Genomic DNA, 23,513 nt, shown 5'->3' on the forward strand with positions numbered 1-23,513 from the left:
GGATGAGGTGGGAAAGCAATTTGGAATCAGCTAGCTTGAAATTTCCGTGGATTCTGGGGTATAGAACTTTCTTTAGTTGTCTGGCACTGAGCCCTGGGGTGGTTAGAGCAGGTGGATGGTGGCTCCATGTGTCAAAGTACATAAAGAAGGAAGTTGGGGGTGTGGGCTCTGGATTCCATGGTTTGTGCGTGAAGTGTTTGTTGCCTCTAGAAATTGGCAAATCCTGGCCAATCTACAGGGGGATTCCTTCCAGGGTTAGCAAAGTGCCAGGCACCAAAGCTTCAGAATATAGAAAGTAAGAGACACAAGTGGGCTGTAGATGATTTGTTCTAAAGCACTGAAAAAGTTTGGCCTAACAAGAATGACAGGAAGTTATGAGTCAAATTTACTTATACATGTAGGCATTAACATGTATCATTTTCATCTGGGATAATGCAAGTTCCCTTTTGTTTGTGGCAGTCTGTCCTCATTTACTTCATTTTTTTTTGCATTTCCTAGAAATTCCACTGAAATGCTGATGGAAATTTTAATAGCCTGCATTTGAACTTGTTAGTGATTTCCAAGGAAAGCTTTCAGTTCTTTACTGTAAAGTATATTATTGGTGATAGATTTCTTTATGGGTTCAGAAGGGTTCAGCTCTGTCTGTTTCTAACTTGTTAGAGTTTTTTGTTTTTTGATCCCAGAGCTCATTTTATTGACTTTAGGTCTGATGATAAGACTGTTGAAGTACTTCTCACATTCCCCCCCGCCACCTTTTTTTTTTTTTGGTTAGGTTTTTTTTTTTTGGTTGTTGTTGTTGTCTTAAATAAATAGTTGAAAATATTTCTCTTTCTCTCAAGGATCACATGATGATTTCATCTTTAATTTGGTAATTAGGTTGTTTGAATTTGAATATTAATCTACTTCTATGTGACAAAGCCATATTGTAACATATTTTCCTTGCAGTTTAGCTTGAGTGTGTTGATGTGAGCAGCTTGGGAGACATCTAATTGGAGAGATGGGTTTCATAGCACCCTAATAATTTAATGTTATTAGGCATTTTAGAATTATTTTTCAGTCCAATGATTATATGATGATCTTTTTCTCCTTCTCAGACTCCTTTGCCTGTTCTCTCTGTTAATTTATATCCCTCTAATTGCTAGTACAGTTAACATTTATTTATCAGCCACTCTGATTTGCTCTTCTGTCAATTGCCTGTGAACTATTTTTGCCAAGTATGACAGATCCAATATATCGTTTCTTTCGTTTGTGTGAAAAGTGGCCCAATTTTGGTCAAGGTTTGAGGAAGCCTCGTGTCTTCTTGGAGATTCGTCTCCTTCCATCCTGCAGATGATGGATGGCCACTAAACTTTGCAGATTCACAGAGTTCTTCACACTTTTTATTGGTAAGGACAACACAAACAAAGAAGTGAGCTTACTGTTACCTGAGAGCTGCTTCTCAGCCCACAGCTGGCCTTCTGTCCTTGGGTGTGTAGGCAGGGCATGAAGAGTCTCCTCTCCCACCCTTAATTTGGCCTTTGACCTTTACTGCATCATCCCAAGCCAGCAGTAGAACCAAGACTAACTTCTTTGTTCTGGTAGAATGGTTTCAAGAAACAAAGCAAGTGAAGTGGGAAGGACTCTAAAATAACTGTGTGGAAAGAAGAGATTATTTTTCCCTTCCAAAGAGGCTCCAAGGATGGTTGACATAGGTAGTTACCAAGCCAAATCAAATTTGGCCTCATGTGGGACACGGTGGCTCATGTTCCTAATCTGAGCTACTCAGGAGGCTGAGATCTGAGGATCATGCTTTGAAGCTAGTCCAGGTGGAAAAGTCAATGAGATTTTTCTCTCTAATGAACTACCAAAAAGATGGAAGTGAAGCTGTGGCTCAAGTGGTAGAGGACCAGCCTTGGGCGAAAGTGCCAGAGGAGAGCAGGAGGCCCTGACATCCAGTCCCAGAATGGGCACAATAAAAAACAAAAATTTGCTTTGCCTAATTTCTTCTCTGGATTTCTACTTTGTAAGAAATTTGGGGGAAAAATCCAATTTGCGGAGCCTTTGAGAAAAAAATCCTAAGTCACGTAAATATTTTCTATCTTGGAAAAAATTGTCTGTCAAAATTTGAGCTCCTCAAAGGTTTCAGCTCTGTTTGCTCCTCTCTGAATTAGTAAGAGCAAGCACAGTGCTGGATGGGCCACAGGTCCTCAGTAAGTGACTGTCTGAAAATGTTTGTTCTTGTCCAAATAACTGATTCAGTTCAAAATCAGGCCTGACAATGAATATTCTATTGGGGAGAGTTCATTTTAATTTTGTTTGGAAACTAAAAGTTCTTAAAGTGATGGAAAATTGACATGTTTTAGGCTATTGTTGATATTTACCATTTTCTTATTTATCTGACTAGGTTAGTTTCTGATAATAAAATGCTTTTTCAAGGGCTGGGAAGGTGGCTCATTGGTAGAGCGCTTGCCTTGCATGCATGAGGCCCTGGGTTCCATTCCTCAGCAGCACATACATAGAAAAAGCCAGAAGTGTTGCTGTGGCTCAAGTGGTAGAGCGCTAGCCTTGAGCTAAAGAGCTGAGGGACAGTGCCCAGGCCCAGAGTTCAGGCCCCATGACAAGCCAAAAAAAAAGAAAAAAAATAAGAAAATGCTCTTTCAAAACTGAGTTTCCTTCAATTAGTGCCTGTATTTCTTATCTTGGCCTTTTGGTGTCATTCAGAGATTAATCTGAAAAACATAGTATACATGGGAAATTATCCTTCTGACTTTAGGTTTCTTTGGTCTCCAGTCTGAGACACATAAGATTTTATCAACAGAGAAGCTACCTCCTCTTTTTCAGTAGTGTCTTAACAGTATGCTTTTTTGCTGATATGATTGAGAGGAATTGAAGCAGAATCTAGAGAAACAGAGTTAACAGGGTTTTTATACATGCATAGTAAGAAATTGACTCTTTTAGGGAGTACCTTTTGGTTTTAACCATATATGAGCAGTTAATTGAAAGTAAATCATATGATTCAGCCACTGAACATCCCTCCCCCATGTAATTCATTCTGAATGGTCTGCTCTCCGTGGGGCTGCAGAGGGGCGAGGGGTCCTTGTGTCTCCCCTTCTGTTCTGTACAGGGTTGTGCCACCGGCTTGCATACCTAGGAGGGTGCAGGAAAATCCTTGGACTCAGAGCACAGTTCCCGGCCCATGGGAACACACAGTGTGCCCTTTTCCTTCCGAGAGTGGAAGATCACTTCTCAACAGTTTTCTTGATATTTTCCTCCCATTTTAATGCAAATGCTTAATAAGATGAACTTTAATGCTCTAATAAGCAAATAAACAACCAAAAATAAATGTTGGAGCATGACTTCATAAAAGAAGAGCAAAGTAATGAATTCATTACATCTGGCTATTAGTGTTATCTATCATCTGTCTCAATCAATCAATCACCTATCTAAATCCTATTATCTATCAACCAAGCTATCAATCTATATCCTATCATCTATCTATATATTTATCTATAGGTCTATCAGTTATCTATCTGTACTCTACCTATCTATCAATCATCTGCACAAACACACACTATAGTCCTTTATGCATTCAAGCTGCATGCATTCTCTGGGGAAAGAACTGTATTTTTTTTTTTTACCATCTTTGATGAACTTTTCTGAGACGATCAGTTTATGGCCACATACCCCTCAGTACATCTACTGATTGCTGGGGTTTGTGTGCTTTGATGGTGCTCTTTATGTCCCCTGGCACAGGAAATACTGGAGAGTTATTTATCAAAACATTCCATTTTAATTAGGCTTCTATCTAAACAACAGGACAAAATAAAGTTTTAAGACAATGTGTCTTTAAAAATGATTACTCTCCTGGGGACCAAGTGTAAGTCCAGTCCTGCAGTGGATCATTTTCTATGGCGTGACATCAGTGGGGTAGCTCGGAACTGTGTGGGCTCTGGGATCTCCAGCACACCTAACAGGTGGCCTGCAGTGGAGTCCTGGGGCTGGCCGAGGATAGGCGACCAAGACCGGGACAAAGGTGTTCATTACTAAGAGACCATCACCAGTATGAGCATCCCTGCGGTGGTCCGCCGGCCCCTTCATCCCATACACCCCGTGCAGCTCGACCTTGATTTTTGCACGCCTGCCCTGTCCTCTAGAGGGAGGCATTTCTCTATCTCCTAGAGCAAAGGTGGTCCAGAACAGAGTGGTCAGAGACGCTTTTGCAAGGCATGCCTTTGAGAGACAGAGCAGAACGCTGCTCTCAGAGCCGGCGCACAGGTGGAGAGAAAGATGAATGTGTATCCTCCAGCCCCACTGGTTATGGGCTGGCAGCTGCTCCCCGGCCATTAGCGGTAGCACTTCCGGCCTTCCCATGCATGCCCCAGACCAGAGGTTGCAGGTTCTTGTAGTGGGAGCAAGTCATCATCTACGGCCATGTGAGGGACAATGGAGAGTCTGACATGGCACTAAGACTTCCTGCCTCATCTCTGATTCAGTCCTGACAATATTACCTATGCTTTTTTCCCCTGTCAAGCCATGCGTGAGTTGTTTTGTCAGCTGGAAACACGGATGGATCTGTGTGTGTGTGTGTGTGTGTGTGTGTGTGCGCCCATACAAGGACTTGAACTCAGGGCCTTACTCTCTCACTTGACTTATTCACTCAGTCCCGGCCCTCTACCATGTGAGCCATAACTCTACTTCCAATGTTTTGCTGGTTAATTGAAGATAAGTCTAATGGGCTTTTTTACCCAGGCTGATTCTGAACTGATATCCTCAAATCTCAGCCTCTAGAGTAGCCAGGATTGTAAGGGTGAACCACCGGTGCCTGGCTAACTGCTAGGTCTTCGTTGCTGCTGGTGATATTTCTAGGAACTATGCTCATGTCATTCCTTGTACCCAGTTAGCTGATCAGCTGTAAACATCTTCAAGGGAAAGGGAGGGCCTGAGAAAGGAACAAAAATAGAATTCAAAGAAGTCAATTTAGCTACTTATTAACAGCTCGGAAAATATGGAGAGGAGAAGGTGGGAGCTAATTGCTCAAATTTGTGTTTTAAAATAACTCTTTCTTTTGTTGGCAGTCTTTGTGACCCCAGCCTTGGAAAATCAAGAGCTGGTTCTCAATCAAAGAGTGTGTCAATGATTATTTTAAGAACAAATTGAGGAAATGTAAGCACAGGTCTTTCATCACCTTTCCCCGCGATTAGATTTATTTGCTTCCCTGGTCAGCCCCCTTCTCTTTCAGCCCTTCCAACTGCTTAAGATTAAAGGGTGAAAAATGAAACGGAGTTTCTGCTTTTAAGAAAATGAGAGAGAGCCCAGGCCACATTGACAGGTGCATTTTCTGGGTGCATATAGAAAATATTCAAAAAAGAGCTGGCCCAGAAGTGATACTCTAATTTAGAATCTGGAATAAGTATGAAGTGCTGGTGGGATGTATTGGTGTTTTTCTTTTGGTGCCAGTCCTGAGGCTTGAACTCAGGGCCTAGGTGCTGTCTCTGACCTTTGTCTTTTTTTCCTTAAGGCTAACGCTCTATTACTTGAGCCACATTTCAATTTCTGGCTTTTTGGTAGTTAAGTAGAGATAAGTGTCTTATGGACTCTTCTGTTTGGGAGGCTTTGAACTGAGCTCTTCAGACCTCAGCCTCTTCAGATCTCAGACTCCTGAGTAGCTAGGATTACAGGCGTGAGCTACCAGCACTTTGAGAAATATATTAATGCTCCTTGGCTAGAAGTGGGGAAAGGGATTACTGAGGATATTAAAAATATAAACAGGTAAATATTTAGGCTTCATAAGGCTGAATGCCAACATATATTTCAAAGCACTTGTGCAACCACTTTGTATTTAAATGCATCTGTGAAACTATGGACATTCTGCTTCCTAATTTTTAAAATCTGTCATGAAAACCCTAAAAAATTTTTAAGAGAATCCGCTTTTTTTTCTATGGGAGGGGGGAAGGGCTGTCATCCTTATTACCACATGAATTTGAAATGAAGCTGAGTTTTTTGAAAATGTTTTTCTGCTCTAGATTTTTCCAAAACTTTTCTACCCAATTAAGGGAAATTAATGAGGTTTACTGCACTGTGTGTTGATACTTAGTCACCGGCAGACAGTCGGCTTTGTGTCTCCCCAGCTAGTGTTTGAAAGGAAAGACTTGTTTTCTTTAACTTTCTGAAAGTTGAGGAAAACACTGGCGGTGGTGGTTTCTTATTCTTGTGAGGGTCCAGCATAACCTTCTCTTTATTCATGCCTATCCCACATGCTCAGGCCTTCCACTGGACGAATTCTTCCCGCACATTTTGTACACAGAGGCCCACACATGACACTGGATGTAAGTTTGATTTCTTTAAGAGAGGCAAAACTAGAGATCTAGGGGCAGATGGAGATTTCTACAAGGTCTTGCTGCCTCACTTAGGCAGACAGAGCTAGAGCATTTCTTATTCCTCACCTGCTGTTTTTCCATTAGCATGATTGGCATGGAGATGGAGAGAATCTATCATCTATCTATTATCTACCCATCATCTGAAGGTCTTAGTTATATGTTAAAGGTTGGCATAAGGCAGAAGTGATAAGTTTATGGTAATGTGAGCTGCTAGGTATTCCTGTGATCATTACAAGGTAAAAAACAAAACAAAACAAAAAACACCTAAATTCTCAAAAAAAAATCAACTTAATAAATGGACCAAAAAAAAATCCTGACAGACACTTCTCAAAACAAGTGTCAAATGACCAATCCATACATGAAGAAATGATCAACATTCTTAGCCATAAAGAAAATGCCGATCAAAATGCTAGTGAGATCTTATCTCACTCTAGTCAAAATGGTCACCATTAAGTAAACAAACCGTGACCCATGCTGGCTAGGGTGTGGGGAAAAGGAACCTTCATACACAATTGTGGGAATGTAAATAAGTGCAAACTACTATGGAAACCAATATGTTAGTTCCTCAAAAAACTGAAAATAGAATGAACATGTCATCTAGTGGTATCATTCTTGGATATTTAACTGAAAGTAGGTAAGTCTGGAAATAATAAAGGCACCTGCCTACTCATTGCAGCGCTATTCCATAGCCAAGATGTGGAATAGCCCAGATGTCCTACAGCTAATGAGCAGATCAATAAAATATGGCATGTATACTATTATTCAGCCATAATGATGAATGAAATTATGTCATTTGCAGGGAAATGGATAGCTATGGACACCATCATATTAAGTGGAGTAAGAAAGGTTCAGAATGACACAGGTCTCTTGATTTCTTCCATAGATAGATGATAGATCTAAACAATGAATATATATATATATACATAAACACCTATAGGACCATGTGCGTGTGTGTGTGAGTGTGTGTGTGTGTGAATGTGAATGTGAGTGTATGTGAGCATTTAAATGAGGAAGCTGATTTAAGGATGGTATATGCCTGTGTGAGATTCCATGAGGAAAGCCTTTTGGACAATTTCTGTGCACTTTAGCAGAAATGAATATGGGCAAGGTGAAGTATGGCCTGTCTGGGTATGGGAGGAGGGATGGTAAATGAAGAATGGGGGAGTTGGTCAAAATACTTCGTAGACATGTGTGGAAATAGAGCAGGGAAGCTTGCTGTGACTGGGGAAAGGAGGGGGTGGAGGAAGCGTGATAGAGGAAATGCATTGTATTAATAAACAGGCAGAATTATCCCCATTATACAGCCGATGGTAATGAGAATCACATTTAGAGGGAAAGACGAGGAGAGAGCAAGGGAAGGGGTAACACTGTTTGAAAAGAGATGTACTCTTTGCCTGACTCTAAATTACTTGACTGGATTCCCTCTGTATATCACCTTTATGCTAACAATAAAAAGTTTAAAAAAACCCCGAAATTTCAAAGTACAAAAAGGTTGACATAAACTTTCAATGAAGGCTGGTAGAGGGGCAAGACGTCCCTCTAATGGTTTGTATAGGCCCACCTCCCCAGGTCCTGGGCCTCAACCACGGCTCTGCATTCTCTTCTCTAACTTGCTTCTGCTTCTTCTCCACCGAAGAGAAAACACTGGGGGGTGGAGCGGGGAGAGTCTTCTGTAACGATTTGTGAAACCAGAGTTGTAGGCCCTGGGCCCCACGTTAGATCTGGCCACTCGAGCCTTTACACCACAGAAGGAGAGCTGGGAAAGGGCAGAGAGAGCAGCCTGAGGCCGGGGATGGAGCGCTTCAGGCCCCAGGCACCCTGAAGGGTCCAGACACTGGCTTCAGGTTAATTCCAGAGGACTAGGGGCAGGTGTGTACCGTCAGCCATGAGCTCCGTCTTTGTCCTTGGGGGAATTCTGGAAAGTTGCTATCAATTGCTATGGTGGCAGGAAGACCCTGGCTGAGGGGCGGTGGGCTTTCCACACAAGATGGATTTCCCACAAGGTGATTGCCAAGTGTCAGAGCAGAGAAGAGCTCAGATCAAAAGGCTCAGATACCAAGTAAGGGGCTTTCAGCTAGTTGACAAGGTCTAGGAAAAGCAGCTTACTTTTGTACAAGAATATTGATTGCAGCATGATTCATATAGCCTCATTGGAAATACCCTAAATGTCCATCAATAACCAGACTGTGATACATGTGTACAGTGAATTGCACTCCTCTCATTCATAAAAAGAAATAGATGATCGACACATACAACACGGTGGAAGCCCAGATACACTCTAAGTGAGTTATTTACTTGTTAAAAGAAGTCCCGATACACTTCCATGCTGGGATAGCTTTCATTTTTACTGGTCGTTTTAGAGGTTAAATTATAGTAGACATATGTTCATTTTTAAAAGTTCAAAGGTAAAAGGCAATAAACATTGTGAGCAAATGCTAGTAATACTGTAATGTGAAACCAAATATTCTTATTATATTTACGTGTGACACATAAAATTTGACTTGTTTTTATTTTAAACACAAAAGCAAAATAGTAGATACTTATCTAGAAGTGAAAGGAATCAGTATAGCATTCCCAAAGATTCTGCTTTAACATATTGATTATTTTGAGCAGGAAGCAATTAAGAACCAGAAAATGGAGGAAGGACTCTCTGCCCTCCTCTTTTCTGCCTACAAGCAGGGCACAAATATCCTTTGAGGAGGGTGCCCTCCGAGCCTGAAGAAAGAGACGATTCTTATCACCAGAGATGGGAAGTTGAGCCCAAGGTGAACATGCAGAGATAAAGGTTATGCAAATAACCCATATGATTCAGGGTGCTCAGTGTGTGCCCAAGTCACTTTCCCACAGTTTACTGCCCCCATGAGCTCAAGGGCCTTTCCATTATCTTGTCATCACCCCATGAATTTATCACCCTTTGTTCCCACGGGTGACAAGCCCCCCAATCCTGTGAGGGTCCCACTTTGTCTCTATAAAGCCCAAAGTTCACATTAATGGCAAATGCATCTTGTATGCTTTTCTTCTGCAGATTTTTTCCTCTATTTAATTCTCAGGCCTCTATCACAGGACCTGAAACGGTAGAGGAAAAGGTTTTGCTTTCCCACAGAAGCTAAGAAAGAAAAAGAAGTGAGTCTAAATTCCAAGTCACTAATTGTTCTTTTAGGTGACTTTGAAAATGAGGGCCATATTTAGAACCAGCAATTGAGTCGTGAAACACACATTTTATTTTGAGAAAAATTAAAAAGTGTCATTTGATTTGACTTCATAACTTTACATTGGGATGTTTTTGATTTGTAGGAAACATTGATTGTGGTATGAGCCATAAGAATCCTTAATTATGTTTAAAAACAAAATGTAGAAGTAAGTGGTCCCAGTGTAGATTTAATGGCTTTTAATGATCTAACATGCCTACACTTTTTTTTTTAATCCTGTTGTCCTTTGCGGATGAGCAATGTCCTCTCATGACAGGTCTTTAGGGTACTGGGAGCTCTGGAACTGAAGGGCTTTATCTTCTGCACATCTCATTTGCCAGAGAGAAAGTAATTTTTTCCAGTGGTTAGTACAGATTTTTTTTCTCTCATCACTGGCTGAAGCAACTGGTGTTTCAACCAGTGACAAAGTATATGGATGGTATTTAATTTTTGTTGTTGTTTTGTTTTCATTTGGAGCCAGCCTTGGGGCATGGTCTCTGGGCCTGACTGCTGTCCCTGAGCTTTTATCACTCAAGGCTCGAGCCACAGTTACAATTTGGGCTTTTTTTTTTTTCTGATTTATTGGCGATAAGAGACACATGGATTTTCTTGCTTGGGGTAGCTTTGAACTGTGATCCTCAGATCTCAGCTTCCCATCCCAAGTAGCTAGGATTACAGGTGTGAGCCACCAGCGCCCAGCTGATGGTATATAATTTTGTCCAAGCGAGCTTTTTTTAAATCAGGAGCTGCACTTAGAACGGCAGTCTGCAGTTCAGACCAGTAGACAGACAGAATGACATGCCTTGGGAATATCCTGCATAGTTTTTCTTTACCTCTTTATATATAATGCAAGAATTGAAACAAACTCCAGGAGATTATGGCATTTTCCAGGTGCTTGATTTCTGGATTATCAGCAACAAGCTTATCCTTAAGTCTTTCCTCTCCACAGTAAAAGCAATGGTTGGTAGACTATAGAAACCTTCCTGATTGGAGCCTTTTGAAGACTTGGCCCATTAAAATCAAATTGTTAATTCCTCTTTTAAAAAAAATTTTAGCTGGAAGCCAGTGGCTCATGCCTATACCTCTAGCTACTCAGGAGGCTGAGACCTGAGTTGGTTCAAAGCCAGCCTGGGCAGAAAAGTCTGTGAAACTCTTATCTCCCATAAACCACTAGAAAACTGGAAGTGGCGCTGTGGCTCAAGTGGTAGAGTGCTCACCTTGAGCTGAAGAGCTGAGGGACAGCGCCCAGGGCCCAGAGTTCACGCCCCATGCCCCCCCCCCAAAAAAAACTTTTTATTAAGGTGTTGTACAGAGTGGTTACCATTTCCTAAGTCAGGCAATGAATACATTTCTCTTTGGGCAATGTCACCTCTCAAATTGTTAATCCTTATGAAGCAAGTGAATGCTGCTTTTCACAATGTGTAGATGGCAGAGATGAATTATAGGATTTGTTTTGTTTTTTATTTCTTCAAAAAGAAGGGGTAAGCTACTGAAGGCCATTCCCATCCACTTCTGAGCCATGTGATCCTAATCTTTTTCTTTTCCTAGCAGTATTTTTCAAGTGAATGGCAAAGCCTTGGTGTGGGAGAAACTGAGGAAAGGCTGGCGCGAAGGAGCTTTGGAGTTTGGGAAGGATGCCATGGTTGGCCTTCAGCCCGAATACTGTGGGAGAAGCTCCTGGGGGCTGAAGGGAGACTGGCGGAGGCCCTGCGGGGACCAGTGTGGGCTGGATGGGAACGGTGAGCTCCCAGCTGGGGGCTGAGCCTGGGCCAACTGCCACCTCTGGTGGACACTGTGAGCAGTGGGTGCCAGGCACCAACCAGCTTCTCCCACTTGTGGTAGCTAGAATGTGCCTATAAATACATCTATAAAGAATGCACGAGGGGATGTGCAAATGTGGTCATGAATGAATTCACTGAAGTCCAATAGACGCTGCGGAGAGCTCGAATAGTGCCATCTTGTTGAAAAACTAGATGACATCCCCACAAAATCAGCACCAGGAAATAGGTACCTCCAAAGTAGGGGAGGGGGAGGGTTCAGGGGCGAGGGGAAGAGGCATGGAGGGGGGAAGGCAAGGAGAATGCAGAGTTCATTGTATAGCCCACAAAACAGAAAAGCAAGGGAAGGGGTGCGTTGGGAGGGGGTGGGTGACACAGCAAGATGCGCTCATTCGTAACCTGATGTGTCATATGGCTCCTCCTTTGCACAATGACTTAAAGATCATTAATTTAAAAGGAGGGAGGAGGGGGAGTGTATGGGAGCACAGCCCCAGGGGATGGAGTGTGTTCACAGCGGACGCTAACGCTGGTTGGTGTGGGTTCCCCCAGCTTCCCAGGAGCATGGTTGAGGAATCATGGCATCCGATGGGTGATGGGTGAGGGATGGATGTGGGGGGGAGGCAGGGAGATAGGATGGGGAGAGGGAGGGGGAGGGCTCATGGGTGAAGTTCAGGAATGGAGAAGGGCCTGGGACCAGAGCCTTCCCCAGTGCTGCCCAGGGGCTCCTGGGCTCCAGGCAGGGAGGTGGGATTTAGTCTGGTGGGGCATCCAGGATGCCCCTTCCCTGGGCATGCTGGGTTCCCCCATCTCCCAGCATCCTCGCACTGAACGTGTGTGAGACTCTTCTCCAAGAAGATGGCACATGTGCCAAACGTTATTACAACAGCAGCATTACATAGTAGCTCACTGACTGCTTCACAATCACCCAGAGAGGTGGAGATCCCCGGATAGGCCCCCATGTTGTCCTTGAGGTCAAGGGGTTACTTTGTACCTAGACCCCCAAGACAGTGGGTCTCCCAGGGCAGGCCTAGGGCCTGGGTGCATTGATTCCTGGCTGTGCTGAGAGAGAAATGGAGCCAACCCATCCATTGGCACAAGGAATCAGAGCCTGCTCTCCCTTCCCTGCCTTCTCTCCTCATCCCAGTTCTCTGCTCTGCTTTCTTATCTCTCTCCATCTCTCCTTTGCCACCTCAAAGACATAGAATTTAACCCAGTGGATATAAAGTTGCCATTGAACACACACACACACACACACACTCACACACTCACACACACACACACTCACACACACACACTCACACACACACTCACACACACTCACACACACACTCACACACACTCACACACACACACACGCGCACGCACACACACACGCACGCACACACACTCACACACACACACACACACACACACACACACACACACTCAAGTCTCTTACTTTGCCAGCCCTGAATTTTTCTGCTGGCATTCTGTGGTTTGGTAAAGGAACCCAATGGGTGTTCTCGTGTTTGGAAAATGCCCTTTGAGACAGGGACAGTTAATGACTGTTTCCCACGGAGTCCAAGGGATGGTGCCAAGTACCCTGTGGGCACAGGGAAAATATTAATTGGTGTTGATTTCCTGACTTATTATTTAAATATGCTAAATGGCCTTTGAGAAGCTTCCAGAGTTAATACGTTACCCCAAATGTCTAAGTTACCCAAGAGCAGTTTTCTCCTGAGGATTCTGTGGCTGCCTTGGTGATACTTGTGCTGTGTGCTAGCCTAGTGAGTGTGTAAAGGTCTGTGTACTTTTTAGGGACAACTGGATGACAGTTTGGAATCTCTCTCTGGACCGGGGACCTTCCTTGGTTGTCTTGAATGTGTGCTTAAGCGTGTTAAATTATTTTGTTCTTGTTATACAGGTAGGGAGTTGAAAGACAATAAAGACAATACCCTTTTCTTTAAAAAGTTATCTTTAAGTAGTTGTACAAAGGAGGTGCCATTTAATGAATACAATGCATCTTGATCAATGTCACCCCATTCAACATTTTTTACCCCCCCTTCAACCCCCGTTCCCTTACTTTTCTTAATTTTGTGATAAATACCACCAGTCTTGACTGTATTTTTCCTACCCTTCCCCTTTTGTTCCTTTACTCTTCTTCCCTTGGCCTCTTCCCTCCTTGTAAGTACCCATTTCCTGGTGCTAGTTTTTTTGGACTTTGTCTTTCTACACAATTACCCTACTTGAGCTTTTTAACAGAAGAGAAAAATCTGCTCATGCATTTCTTTAAACATATTTATGCATGCAATATACTTCACAAAGTGTGGACATAAAAGTCTTTTGTTGTTTAAAATTTTAAGTGTTTTTCTATATGTATTATTTTATTTAGAAGTGCTATTTTATGTAACCTCTTTTGAAATCAGATTTGACGTAATACGAGGGCTAGTGGCTCACACCTGCAATCCTAGCTGCTCAGGAGGTTGAGGATTGCAATTTAAAGCCAACCTGGGCAGGAAAGTCCATGACATTCTTATCTCCAAGTAAACACTCTCTCCAAAAAAAAAACCACAGGAAATGGAGTTGTGGTAGAACACAGCTTTGAGGAATAGAGTTAAGGGACAGCATACAGGCCCTAAATTTAAGTTCTAGTACCAACACAATTCAAACATAATAAAGGGGAAAAAAACCCTCACAAACAAGGGAAATTAATTCTCCTGCCACAAGAGCTTGATTGGCATGCATGAGGCTCTAATTCAATCCCAAGCACCACAACATCAACAGTAATAAACCAAGAGAACGAAGGAAAACAAATAATTCTTAATCCGGAAACTTTTGCCCTGATACAGTTTTAGGAAACAAAAGAATTGTATCAATAATAATTTCCAATCATATAGTTTCTATTAGAGCCATGCTGGCAAGATTCTTGCTTTCTCTCTCTCTCTCTTTTTAATATGTTGCAGTACCAGGGATTGAACTCAGAGCTGCTTGCTCAGCACTCTGCCACTGGAGCCAAATCCAGAGTCATTTCGCTTTAGTTATTTTTCAAACAGGGCCTATCCCTTCCTACTTCTTCCTCCTGAGTAACGGGGATTACAGATATACACCACCATTCTCGCTTGTTTTTTGAGATAAACACTCACTGATATCGTTTCTGTCTTTTCCTGCTGAGTAACCGGGATGATGTATTTTGGAGGGTTTGAGTTCATATGACTTTGCCCAAACACTTTCCATGTGTTTTGTATCACTTACTGAACTGAGAGTAAAAGAAGAGAATCTACTAAAACATAGTTTGGAGAAAGTAGAATGGACGACCTTCAAGAAGGGACATGACCTCAGGCTGGCAAAACACTGGTGGGTTTTTTTTTTCATCAATAAATATAACAACTCTAGGCTTGTGTTGAAGGTTTAAAAATCCCACAATCAAGGAATTCTGCAGAGTGCGATAGCTCTTCTGTCTGTCTATCCATCTCTCTCTCTCTCTCTCTCTCTCTCTCTCTATCTATCTATCTAATCTACCTACCTACCTACTTACCTCTATATTCATTTCACTCTGTAGGAATATACATATGCATATATAGCTGACATCTTTCATAAGAAGAGAAGAACTCTACAATGAAGAATGAATGTGAAATTAATGGAATCTCCTGACCACCAATGACTGAATTTCTAAGACACCATGGAAATCTTGCCTCTGTTAATTTGTGTGTGCCGTGTGTGTATGTGTGTGTGTGTTTGTGTGTTTTGTTTCTTGTTCATAGCTATTGTTTAGTTGACTTTTCTCATTCCCCTGGTAAGACTCCACCTGCTCCAGTCTAGAAGCCATTTTGGTTTTCTTAGCCCACAGTGGCATGAAGATGGAGTGTTGCTCTGGGCATAGCCCCCTTCTTTTCCTCACAACATTCTCCATATTGATGATAACCATCCCATCCCTCTTGCCTGGGGGGGGGCTCCATCTTCTCTTTCACTTATTGGAACACTGGAGACACTCCAGTATTGAGATGGAAGTACATTGCTATAAGAGGGCTAGAACAGGCCTGGAGGTTTTCTAGAAGCCTTAGTTCTGCAATTTCCCTTATTTCTTGGCAGATATTTATGGAGCATTCCCTCTTGTAGTTTGGTGACCAGTCTGTGATGTTCAAGGAGGAAACATCTTTGTCCACATAGAGCTTAGAGTCAACTCAAAGAGAGAAAAACAATAGATAACTAGCTATGTAGATAACTAAATAATAAATATGGTAGATTATTAGATAAATAGACAAAGGGTAAATGTAGATGTGACACACGAGGTGAAGAAGAATAACGGAAGCTGTGGCAAGAGCCAAGGTTTAAAAAAAAAAAGAACCTCGGGGAAGGTAGGGAGGGAAGGGATGGTAGGGGGAAAACAATGGAGGGGGTAACAATGCTCAATAGGAAGTGTACTCATTACCTTACTCATGTAACTGTAACCCTCTGTATAGTATCTTTACAAAAAAAAAAGAGCCAAGGTTTAGCTCATGGGCTTTCTGGAAGATAGAAGATAAGATTTTCTTCTCTTTGAACTCTGACCCAGGAATAAGGAATCAGGTTGATTTTCCTTAGGACTTATGATGCTGTCTTGGGAAATTTCATGAACAAAACTTATTGAGCTATCAGAGTCCTTTTTTTATTGCTTGGGGTATTGACTTGAGACCATACATATCCTCAACCTGAGGCTGACTTGAAGTTATACCCATAACTTGAAGGTTTTGTGGTAATGGTAGATACAGTGGTAATGGTATTGGAGAGGAGATATGAGACTTGACTTCTAGATCTTTGGCCCCATTCTTCTCCCCTTGAAGATGCTGTGGTGTAATGAATGAATTGTCTTAAGTGAAGAAATGCTGGGAGTCACTTTGGGGAGGGAATCCTAAAGAAAGAAGTGGTTGGTTGAAGTTTGGTTTTAGTGCTTGGACATAGCTTGCTTCTATGCATACTTTAATTAAACTTCTTAGTAAAGCATTAAAAATCAGAGAATTCATAGGTTAAGATCCTTGACAAATCTGGCCATTGTGTAATCTTTCAATAATTACATAAGCCAAAGGAAAAAAATAATTGAAGTGGCATTTCGGAAGGGCATGAATTATCCATCTTATTTTGCCATTAACTGTCCTTGAAATCTTGTAAGAGCCAAGTTACATCCCTGGATAAAAGAACTCCAAATTCATGTATAGAATGAGGCTGGAAGGCTGGATTATCTTCAAGATACTGTACACCTCTTAAGACCAATGAATACCTTCAAGCTTCTAGGAGTATGGACTAATGCAGGCTTTAATTTCTGTTGAGCCCATTGTAAATCCACTCTCTGCTTATGGCGTATCTTAGACTTCAAGTTTGCTCATCACACACTTATCTTTGTTTCAGATAATTTCTTCCCTGGTGCCCCGGTCAATGGTAGGAGACATTTCATTTTCAATACTTACTAAAATTAAACATTTTGCATCAAGAAGCCTCTAGAAGTTGCAGTAAAATTCACCTTCATGCAACACAATGATCCAAGAAACTATAAAATTTTCATTCTGTGAAGAATGACGGATTTTGTAGCACATAGAATGCATGAATAAGTAACAAAGGCAACAGTTGAGCCCATTTTTGTTTCCTCTGCCCAAATCCGCCTTTCTTCCGAACATTTAAGAGAAGCAGCAGCCTTCTCTTTGCAGTTCAGCAATATTCCCCCAAAGCCTTCATTTGCCCTAATATTCCATAATGTTCTGCTTTTACAGTCAATAAGCCATTAGTAATCAAGAGAAGTATAATTTATTAATTACATTCCACATTAATATTTAATCTTTTTGGTTGCTGAGTATATTTCTAAATCTACTTTTTAATTACATTTTAGGGATATAAATCTTGCAGGCAACCATCAGAAAAGAATTTTTTCCCCCTGCACATTGTACTGTAAAGCAGCTGGTTGTGAACTCTTGTGGTGCTACTTGGTAGTGTCAGTGTTGGTATAGCCACCATTCACTTATTTGGAAGCTAGTTGAGTGAGACAGGGGTGAAAAATTTACAAAGACACGGAGTAGCCAGGAAGAAAAATGGAAGAAAACATACATGGGACAAGTGTGTCTTTCACCAGTGGCCTCTTCCTCACTCTACTCTTCCAGACAAGGACGACTTCATGCTGAGTTCTAATTCTTTCTTGGGCTTTGCTTCTGACCAGTGATTTCCTATGACTAAAACAAATACTACATTTTTTATTTGACTCTTGAGCAAGGAATGATATCTTTAAAGCCATAAAGAGAACCATGTCATTTAGTTTTCCTCCAATAGTAGTGTTAGATGCTATTGATAATTGATTAGGGCTTTCTGTCTCCTGGAAACCCAATGAATAGTCTCCCAGAATTGCTCACCTAATAAAAAATTGATATCTATATCTTTGAAATTTATATGCTGGGTATTTCGTTAATTTATGTTTCTTCTGACTTTCCATTATTTTCTTATCTGTACAACGAGATAATCTTTGCAATTCAACTCCAGATTTTCTCCTCAACTCAAGCTTTGGTGAGAGTGATTTAAGAAGAAAGTTAACTGAGGCATTGAATTATAATTTGGGGAAAGCACTTATTTATAAATGGCAGCTTTAATAGCTCTGCCTTTCCCAAACCTTCTTCCCCATGGATTGTTTTTTTTAAGCTTGAGATTTAGGTATCTACCATAAAAATAACTTTTTGGGGTTGGTCAAACTCTGAGGGCTGTTGTTTGGCAACTATTGCTAAGTGCTCACGAGTCACCTGGGAGAAGCAGGTGCCCACCTTGTGTTCACTTCGCTCATTTGCATGAGCTAACTATTTGGTACAGCTCCTACCACCCTCTACCCCTTCCACCCTTTCTTCTTCTTATAGTTATTTCAAAACAAATCTATTTTCAGGTTTTATACATTTCCTCACATTCTCCCAAACATGAAATATGCCAGGATGTATAAAATTAAAATACACTGAGAACCATTTTTAAAAACATTCTGCCTCCCTCTTTGTTTTAAAAATTTCATGAGCACTAGGAGCAAAGATGTTTGTTCAAAGATATCAAAAAAATGCCCATGAAGGGTTTTGCATTCTCTAAAGCCTTCATACTCTATCTGGTATGTAGTATAGGACTGCAACAGTACTTATTGTAAAAAAAAAGAAAAACACCAGATAAATGGGCATGTGCTTTTTATTCCCGGAAGAAAAGTCTTTGGGAATTTTCTCATCAAGGCAAATTCTGGGGAAAGCTAATGACCCTGTTAGTTTTCAAGTGTTATGCAAGGTATTTGAGGTATCTGTGTGGAGGCATTACTGTATTTCTATGCCAGGTTCCTAAACCTGAATTTTCTTTGCTTTCTTTTAGGTTGAGTTTTTTTTCTCAAGAAAGTAGAACTCCCTGGTGTAACTGGCTTAATTTTTTCTTTTCTAGAGTCCTATTTAATTACAAAACTTTTAATGGAACCTAGATCTATGTCCTAAGTCTAGAATACATGAGATTCCAATGATTCTAGCGAATTTTCTTTCTTTCTACAAAAGTGAATCTCTGTTTTTTAGTAACTCAAAGGCAAAAGTCTAAAAGTGGCTTTACCATCTAGGAGATGGTCCACATTTGCCTGCTTACAACATGTGTCAGGACAATATAGAGACATACAACTTCCTGGTTAACAATAGCAGAATAAAAACATGCTAATCACATCTACAGAATTAGTATTTGAGGAAATATATGAATGATGGAGTTTAGAAAATGGCATGTCTCTATGAGATACTCTTGTTGGGGGTTCTAAGGCCTTCTATTGTAGAGTGTAGGTGAATAGTTAGTTATTTCTGTCCTCGATCCAATGGTACTTACTCATGTCACGGCCAGGCTCTCAGGTCACTCAAAGGAAAGCTGAAGGGAGCTGCACACACACTGGTCTGAGGTACTGTGCTGCTGTCAGGGAAAGTTAAAATCAGGAGGGAAAGATGAATGGAAAGGGAACTGAAGTTGAAAAATTGACAGCAGTATGCATGGCCCAGGAGAGTTAAAACATAAAAGAAATGTAAACACTCCTGATACATATAAAAACAAATCAACATAGTCAATTCTGTGTGTGTGTGTGTGTGTGTGTGTGTGTGTGTGTGTGTGTGTATGCACGTGCACTTGCCAAACGTGGGGTTTGAACTCAGGGCCTGTGCACTTTTCCTGTGCTTTCCATTTAATGCTGGTGCTCTACCAGTTGAACTACAGGTCTACCTCCAGATTTTTTTTCTGATTAATTGGAGATAAGAGTCTCACAGTCTTTCCTGTCCAGGCTGGCTTTGAACTGCAATCTTCAGATCTCAGCCTACTGAGTAGCTAGGATTATGGGCTTGAGGCACTGACATCTGGCTACTTTCTGAAGACATTTTAAGATATGGAAATGACTGAAAATTATGTGTTTGAAATAATGTCTCCAGATGGATAGATGTTGTGCTTCTGTCCACCTCTGATGCCAAGGGGAGCATTTGCTCCCTCTGCTTGTCCTATGACAACAAAGTTATGAGCCTCAATAATCCTTAGGTTGTAATGTGCTATTTCATTGAGGAAAATATCTATCCCGTATTTGATTCCATGGAATTATGCTTCTGGGCTCTGAGGGAATTTGGTGTCTAGACAGAGCCCTGTTAACCCTGCTCTCTAGTAACTCACAGTCCTCAGAACACTAAAGAACCCTGGCTCAGGAATGTCTGCAATTAATTTACTTTCTCTCTAAAAGAAAAAAAACAAAGGCTTTCCTTTTGTCTTTCTTCATTTTTCTTTTCTCTCTTTCTATCTGCCTTTGCTTTCTCAAACCATGGGGATTCTGAGGTGGTCCCCTGTCTTGTTTTTGCCTCGTTTGTTTCACCATGCCTTTATCTTACTAGAAATGGATTTGTCATGCGCCTATTGGGGATACTAGAGATCATACGTTTCTAAATTGAACCACACAATCGAGAATGAAATAAAAGGAATTTCTCTCAATGGTTGTTTGTGTGGAGCCATACTACCTATTGCCTGAAATTTCCATGTCTTTTTTCCCTCAAGTTTTCTCAATGACAGAATTTAGGAATGCATGCAGGTTTAACTCTATGAATTCCCGTAGAAGTTTGGTGGCACAAGTAAAAGGAAAGTTAATCTACTGAAGACCTTAAGAGCTGATACTATGAACTCTGTTCATGATGAACTGTGTTCACAATGTTCGCTGTGCTCCTGCAGTGACTTGTTCTGAAGATAAACTTGCAGAATCACCATGGTAGAGCCAACACAGTGAGAATGGCTGTTATATATCACGATGAAGCCAGACTCCTTATGAGCTTTATCTTGAATCAGTACAACTCTTCTACTAGTGGCTATAATTGGCTCAGTTTGGAAACAAACGTCTTGACTCCAAGAAGTTCAGTGACACTCCCAGGGTTACCCAACTCACAAGTAGCTGACGAAGTGCTCTTTGCTTTGCATTTTACTCCTGCTGGAGGACATCAGGGGAGGTTTCTCATAGGCAGTCATTCCAGGGAACACAGCGAAGGCACCTCATCATTTTGAACAAACACAGATACCCCAGGATAGGTTAGTTCTCACCACTGGTCTTCTATAAAGGTAAATTTTGTACTTCTCAGGCACAATTTGTCAGGTCCTGGCATTTTTCTTTTTTTATACCAAGGGCCTTGACAGGCAACGTTTCAGAACACAAGACAATAAGAATGATAGCACATAGGAATACACCACTGTGGTTCTTCATTCAAACTCTACAGCTACGGGGCTGTCACTGAGCTCAGTGCCCTCTAATGTATACGAGGCATTAGAATAGTATGTATGTTACAGTATATCAAGAGAATAAAGTAGGTTAATGTAACAAGCTCAGTGTACATAATATGAATAAACACTGTATATATCACACACATAGAAAATAGAATGAGAGCTCTAATTTTTGTGCTAATTTTCTTTACATCTGCTGACATCCCAAATATGTTAGTAGTACGATAAGATCCTGGTTAGTGAAATCAACATAGCAGCAATCAAACATCTTTCATGGAAATTGCGAAAGATGCTCAGTTTTTCATGCATCAGATACAAGCTAATCAAAATAAGGAAGCTTGATGTAAATCACCCTATGTATAGTAAAGTGGTGGTAGAATCGGTTACTTAAACAAATCTACCCAAAGTGGGGCGTGGAAAGACCGAAAACGCAGTACATTAAAAGACTAAAGAAACCGTGACTGCAAAGTTTGGAGAAATGAAATGTAAATTCTAAGAGAGAACAATTCTATTGTTAACTTCTCTTTAGATTGCTTTGAGCTAATGTTCAGTGTTAATGCCTGGCAAATTCCAAACCAGGGAAAACATAGGTACTTATCTTTCATATTATATATGATTAAAATTAAAGTTGATTTGTCCATTAAGCAGTACAGTAACAGGTTTTCTGACTTTTCATAAGACATTAGAGAAATGATCCATATCAAGAAGACATTCTATTTCAAAAGAACACTAATCAATGCTGAGAACATTTGCTATAAATTATTCACATTTGTTATAAAAGACTCTAGCCATTTAAGAATTAACAGTACATAAATGTAGGGCTACCTCACCTTGAAAAGTTTGAATATGAGGGGCTGATTACAAGGGGAAGCTCAGATCTGAGCTCAGTATTATTATGAAAAATAAATCACGGAACATCCTTGCATCTGATAAAACATGACCCCTGCTTCTTGTTGTGTGTACTTTTACCACACATTAATATTTCATACAACCATTTCAAAATAAAGTCATAATGCGAGTCATAAATCACCAAAGAGTGGTGAGAAACCACTTTGGTTTATATTAGCTGTATACCGATGATACTTAAGTATTTCCACCATTAGCCCAGACTATTTGAGCATTCTCTGTACCTCATTTGCTCTATTTCTTCCATTTTAAGTGGTAGGAATATGGAAAACAATGCTAAATCCATTCATTAGTGATAAAATGGGGGCTATTTGTTCTCATAATTGATTTCATTTCAACATGGACCTGTGAAAATGAAAGCATGGTTGAAAATGACGATATTATTGACCTTGTCTTGTCAAAGAACATGCCTTCCCAGAGAATTCTGCTGAGGGCCAAGGAGCATCATATGAACATAAAGTATTGAAGGAAACATTAGAACAATGCATTGAAGGTTAATAGAATAATTTAACATATACATATGGTTTATACTCATTAACAAATGGCTTCTTACAGGGCTCCTGAAATCGTGCCATTATGATGTTATGATGTTTTGTTTTGGTCATCTTTGTTTTCTGGTCATTATTATTTCATTCTAGTCTTGCTCAAGTGGAATCTGTTCCACTGAATGACGTAAGTCTTTCTTTGAAATTGTTAGTGCTAATATTTGAGGAGTCTAGATATGGTATATCTGGAAATGTATATGTTCTTGATGAGAATAAAAAGCCGTGGAGTTGAAGAAGCCTAAACTCATAAAAAATGGATGTTTGCCAAATGGACAAATTGACAAAGACATAAACATATGACTGTAGGAGGTTGGCAATTATTTGAAGAGGCTTTTGTCTGTGGTTTCTTGTGCTTAATCACACTTTGTAATCTTCAAGATAATGGCATTGTTTATGGACCAACACTTGGGTAGCTCCGGTGACCCCTAACTCATACAGGGCAAGTGAGGTTAGAGTTCAATGCCTTCTGGGATGCTTGTATGTTCTTTCCGATGCCAGGTAGAACAAAGCAACCAGGTGTAGTCATTCGGTAGGGACATGGTGGGAATGAGAATACTAAGAGAATGCATAAAAGAGTGAGTGGAAAAATTAGAACCCTAAAATAACATACTAGTAAAAATGTGTTGATTTTTATTCATCAAAATATTCCTTAAGTTTTAGAAAAATTCACGAATTGAATGATGATGGGTACTGGTGGCACATGACTATAATCCTAGCTACTCTGGAGGCTGAGGTTTGAGGATCATGATTTGAAGCCAGTCTGGTCAGGAAAGTCCACCAGATTCTTATCTTTAATTAATAACTAAAAAAGACATCAGTCAAGCTGTGGATCAGGTGGTGGAGGACCAGTCTTGAGCTGAAAAAGTTAAGAAGCAGTGTCCAGGCCCTGAATTCAACTGATGACCTCTACAATCTCAAATCCCCAGACAAGTCTTCAGAAATGAGCTGGGATTTCAGAAACCTAAAAGAGCACATATGGTATCTGAAGAGCCCAGGCTGCTCTAGTCCCTTAGGTAAATGGAA

The sequence above is a fragment of the Dipodomys ordii genome, unplaced genomic scaffold, assembly GCF_000151885.1.
Source record: "Dipodomys ordii isolate 6190 unplaced genomic scaffold, Dord_2.0 Scaffold104, whole genome shotgun sequence".
Lineage (NCBI taxonomy): Eukaryota > Metazoa > Chordata > Mammalia > Rodentia > Heteromyidae > Dipodomys > Dipodomys ordii.